We start from the raw sequence: 5,828 nt of genomic DNA on the forward strand, positions 1-5,828 counted from the left end.
CCTGTTTGACACTAGAACATTTTTGTTATAAAAAGTTACACCATCACTTTTGCCGGGGAATTTTTACCTGATATAATTTACACAATAAAAAGTATTTTTCATAAAAAAAAGATGAAAATATGACAGCACATGATAAATTAGTGTAGTTGTATTTCATTTTCAACTTTGGTAAATGTAACAAAATAGTAAAAATATAGGAAGAGCCTAAAAACATACTAGAAAAATTAGGAATTTTAGAACAAAAATGTCCATAAATAAAAAATTATACTGTAGACTTTGCCTTTGGTCCATCCCTGGGACATGTGAGACTTTAGGAATCCATGACTCAGAAAAATGCAACATATAGAAAATCATGTAATAACTTATGTTCAGGTGAAAATCACCCAGCGACAGTGCTCTAGAGTTAAATGAATTATAACTTTGTTTTAGTCTATCCTGTGCCATAACTTCCTTGACTTTGAAATGACCCTTCATGTTTATAGTATTTAAACATCCATCCATCCATCTTCTAACCAAATGAACTCCTTTTAAGATCACAGGGTTGCTGGAGCCTATCCCAGCTACTGTTGGGTGAAGGTGGAGTACACCCTGAATAGGTTGCCAGTCTTTTGCGGGGCCACAAATTCACATCTAGGGACGAGTTTTAATAAAAAAATGTGAAACATGTTTCTGAACTGTTTGGTTTTTTTTTTTTTTTTTTTTTGAAAGAAACGCTAAGAAAGATTAACCTGATCTACTAAAATCAAGCCAAAATCAAAATTTGGATTCCAATAAAAAGTAACCAATAAATGGCAAATGCATTTATTATATTATTTTTAAACTTAACGAGACCTGACAGATTTTTATTTTTCACCATGCTTTGAAATATCATCGTGCAGGTAATGCTGGACACACAAATAAGACTTTAGAAGCTCTAAAGGTAGTTCTGTGTAAAACCAAGAGCCTCGATTAGCATCAGGGATCCTTGCAGAGATTCGGGGGATCTGATTATTTTCCTCATGGATGTTTGGGAAACACTGTACTTTCAACAATTATCTGAGCTGAATGTGCCTCCTTGTTCTTTGCAATAATGTAAACGTTTCCTGGTAAAGTGAACTGCTGGGAAATGACAGCATCGACTTCCTATTTAAGACGTCTAGCCATAATTTGTCTGAGTTTGAGGTCGACTATTGACATGCTGATATTGCCTTTTATCCTCGTGTTTTGAGAGTGGTCTCAGTCTGTCAGGTGATCATCGTGGGACTCATTGAAACAGCTTAAGTGAAATTAAAAGCAGTGGAGTTAGAAGGTAAATTGATAAAATGTACTTCTAAAGCAATCAAAAGGAGTCGGAGGCACATCACCGTCCACAGGGGTTTTATGACTTATTTATTTTTTTACTACATAAAGGATTTATGAATAATAACTTGTTCATTCGGCATTAAAAGAATACAAGGTTTGACCTTACCTGTACATGTAATTTAAGCTTTTTATGGATGTAGTTTGGGTTTGGCTTGTTCAGCAGATGTTTTATTACATTATTTGTTCTCTTTTTACTGACCGGTTTTGCTGCAGTGCTGCAAAGACTCATGAAAGCTATTGGAGTCCATAATTTCTGTGCAGAGCAAAGCCTCTTCTTTTTGTGCCCTTTGCTTTCCACAGACTCATGTGATGCACAAAAGAATTCTGTTGTCCGTTTTCTTACAAAAGCCTTTAAAATAATTCCCTCTAAGTGACAGTTTTGTCCACTATGATTTGTGTCTTTTATTATAGTGCACCATTAGTTTCACATTTCACTATAGGAAAACCTAACAGATTGGGTACATTTGTTGTGCTTTTGTTAATTTTCTAAACTTAAAAAATCCAGAATTTGTTCAAATTAGAGCTTATATTTTTCTTTAGAGCATTTATGTTTGACTAAAAGTAACTGTATATGTTTGTTCCTGAGAATTATGGTTAAAAACAAAATACACGTAAATTAAAAGTGTTGGATCCTGCATTTTCAGATGCAAAAAATACACAAATTCATAGATTTAAAACACATTTTTTTTTAATTATACATATTTAAAAGGATAGTTTATTATTTCAAAATTAAAACATAAGCTGTTGAATTTCAGAATGATTCTTTAAGTGATGTTTTCAACATAATTGGTTCACTTTTTACTCGGAAAATGCTGTTTTTTGCTACATTATTCTTTGCAAAGTAAAATTAAGAACTTTTTCGGTTGGATTAAACTCAAGAATTTGGAGTTCTCACAGTAAAGGTCATGTTCGGGTTACATTTTTCCAATGTGGGCATGGTGTGGGAGCTAAATGGGCAAATAATCCTCTTTTGAGAAATAAAATATCAAGTGTGGGTGGACATTAGAAGGAGTTTGGCTTTAAAAGTGGCATGGTTGGAGTAATTTACCCTTAGAACCTTTCATATGTTGTTTATTTATTCCCACCATCTGGAAATATGCATTTGAGCCTTTAGTTATGACAAAAAAATGTAATCTGTAATCGTTTTGGAGGATTTTACAGTGAAGTCGCTGGCTTCATATTATTCATTTAGCAAAAACAAAACCATTTTGTCTCACTGGAACAACCTGCATTCATTTTAATGATGGCCATTTTACCTTCCAGCGGGAGAATGTAATGTGTTATTATGAAACATAAACTATGAATCGAAATGAGCAATTATCTGCTCTTCTCATGCAATCATTTGCATTTCACTCAATATGTCTGAACAGCACAAATAGCTGTGAGCAGAAAACAGACGAAGACACACACAGATGTCTGGTTACTCATCTGCTCAAACACACACAACTCTGATATAAAACTGAGAGTTTAACTTTAAAACTAATACCTTCCACCATTTTGTCTTGCAATAAACAGGCTGCAAACACCAGTCTTTCTTCTTTCCTAATGTTTTCTTTGGTCACAGCTGAATTTACGTCCTTGATAAATAAATCATTTGTGTGTTATTTTCACTGAGAGGAAAAAAAAAAGAATCTTAAGGATTGCAGGTGTTCAAAAAGCGTAATTAAGATGGACATCTGTGCTGCAGAGAAGAAACCTCTCAGAATTCTGACTGAAGTGCAAGTTTCTATGGAGACAAACAACTTTCAGCTCATTTTTATTGGTAGCAATACAATCAAAGACTACAGATTACAGTTAAACAAGACCAGAAAATCAACAAAACATTTGAAATGTTATTTCCTTTCTGATCATTTTAGTTTTTTGCTGAAGCACCATCGACAATGATGTGCCAAACTCATAAAAGCAACGACAAAGAGGAAAAGCAAATCTTCTGTTTGTGAGATTTAAGTCCGCTGCATAAACATAAACGGAGAAGCTTTTTTATTTTATTGTTGGAAAAGAAAACGGCGTGACTTCAGTGTGCATCTCTTTGATTAGAAATCTTACTTTTAAATGTTATTTACTTCTGCTAAGACTGCAAAACTGCCTCCAAGAGCACTCCGAAATTATCTCTGCTTTGACTAAAACAAAAGTGGAATACTTTGCTGAGTCTTTCGGAACGTGTAATATATCTGAATGGAGTCTTGAATAAGAATTTAGTTCATTTACTTTTTTAAGGCTTTGCTTGCAAGATTAACTCAGCTGATGTTAGTGTTATCTTTTAAATAAGTTTATTTCTAATTACACATTTGGTTGAACATCATTTAAGGACCTCCTGTTGTTCTTCATCTAGATTAATTATTAAAACCATATTTTGTAATTTGGCTTGAAATATTCCCATTGAAATGATTTGATGCAAATTTACTGATACTAAAATTAACCTTCCATTACTTCTTTAATGTTGAGTTTGCATTGTGCTCTACATAAAATGTGAATTCAGCATTATCCCTCTTATTGTTTTTCAGTGAGCCACAAAGCAGAATTATTTCCTTTATGCTGTTTATGAATAGTTTGAATGCAGATTCCTGTGTGTGCAAATATTTAAAACCAAGGTAATGTCACCCTAAAAAAGAAAAAAAGCCAATGGAAGACAAAGCCCTGCTCTACATTAAGTGTTTTTGCACATCTTTATCTGTTTCACCTCCTTATGTTGCAGTGTGCCATTTATCATTGTCAGCCTTAAACACAAACTCACCACTGATTAAAAACTAAACACAGTAGCAGTTTAGCATTTAACAAGAGAAATAGCAATAATTAATTGCAACATACAAACATTATTTGTTGTGACTCCCAGAGAAAATCGAATTAATCAAAAATGAAGAAAGAATAAGGTAACTGTGCAGCTTCTTTTAAAACACAAGCGAGTTCCTCTTTTTCCGGCTAAAAGAAAGAGACATGCAGCAGGTTAAGATAATGCCATCACGGGGGAAAACGATGCATCATAGATTTCCAATTGTCATCCAGTTTGCTTTGATTTATGCACTTGCTGCGCACAGATAGAAAGGAGGACACCCAAAGGAAAGTTCTAGAGGGCAAACGTTAAGTCTTTACCAGAATTTATAGTTTCAGGAAAGAGATGAAAGAGTCTGCTTTGTATAGACGGCGGCTTGGCTCTGCTCCTGGCAGGAATTTTAAACTACAGCAAGTTTGACTGTGTCTATTCTGAAGCTCATCGAAACAATCAGGTGTCTTATCAGAATCACAATCAGTGTGTTGGACTTTTGCCCAAAAGTCAATTTAGATGTTGCAGCCATTATAAAAGAAATCCTTTTTTTTAAGAATTCAGTCCCTGATCTAATGGTTGAAGAATAAAACTCTTTTCCTTCAGTTTCATATCAAATAATGCCTGAATGTGTAGAGATTTTGTGGTTTGTTTCTGGATGATTGGATCTGTTTGCCGGATGTTACCAGAAAAAAAGATGAAGAAAATGACCCGAAGTCTTCCTCCTATCCACCTTGGAGCTCTCTTGTTCTTAGAACCATCCGAATCTGAAAAGTGGAAGTGAGATAAAAGGGTGCTGGAGAAAATGTGAAGAAAATGTCCTCAGCTCTGAGAGTGAGGACACGGTGAACATGTCTGCCGAGCATCAAAAGATCAGTAAAGTGCAGCCTCTGAAATCCTCTTTCATGCCTTGATGTTCGTATTAACTCTGTAATGAACATGTTTCCTGTTGATGTAATTAGTTTCCTCACTTGTGATTAGAAGAAAATGATGCTTTAGCTTTCAGTTTAAATTCTAAAACATTTAGTAGCTAATAGAACTAGAAATAAACAGGCTCTGCATCTGAGAGCTTTTTAGTTTTCATGTCTTGATTTGGGGAAAAAAAAGATGTCCGATTTGCCTTTCAGCTGCTGTGGATTGAGACATAAACTCCTGACCCATGACTGTTTCATCCCCCCAGTAGGAGAGCAGGAAACATTCTCTCTGACACACTCAGAATGTGAAGTAAATCGAGCTTTGTGACGCCTGGAAAGCTGAATGCTCTGCAGCTCGTCAGCGCCGCCTGATTCGTGTGTCCTTGTGGTCAGAGAGTGAAATCTGAAACCAAGCAGCTGTCAAGTCGGGTCAGCAGCGATGTAAAGCAGACGGAAATCATTTCTGTGGGCCTTTTAAGCTGACGACATACAGCCTCACACCATGGAGTCCATTGATTTATAATGTGTGTACAGTCTACTGTGCTTCTGTTGTCTTTGTTGTTATTTGTATTAATCTTAAATTCAGTCAAATGCTTCAAAAGAAAGCTTTGAATGAAAAAATGAAAAGTGTATTTATTATTTTAAGTTAGTATTACTATTGAACCAAATTTTTCTGTCAAAGTTTTGCTAAAAAAGTGTAGCGATTTTTAAAAAAATGTCAACTGTAGAAACAAATCTGAAAGATTGCATCTCAGTAAGATGAGAATAAAACTTTTTCATATCTGTGAAACTTTGTGGCTAATCAAAGCACC

This window comes from Oryzias melastigma, linkage group LG4 (genome assembly GCF_002922805.2).
Source record: "Oryzias melastigma strain HK-1 linkage group LG4, ASM292280v2, whole genome shotgun sequence".
Lineage (NCBI taxonomy): Eukaryota > Metazoa > Chordata > Actinopteri > Beloniformes > Adrianichthyidae > Oryzias > Oryzias melastigma.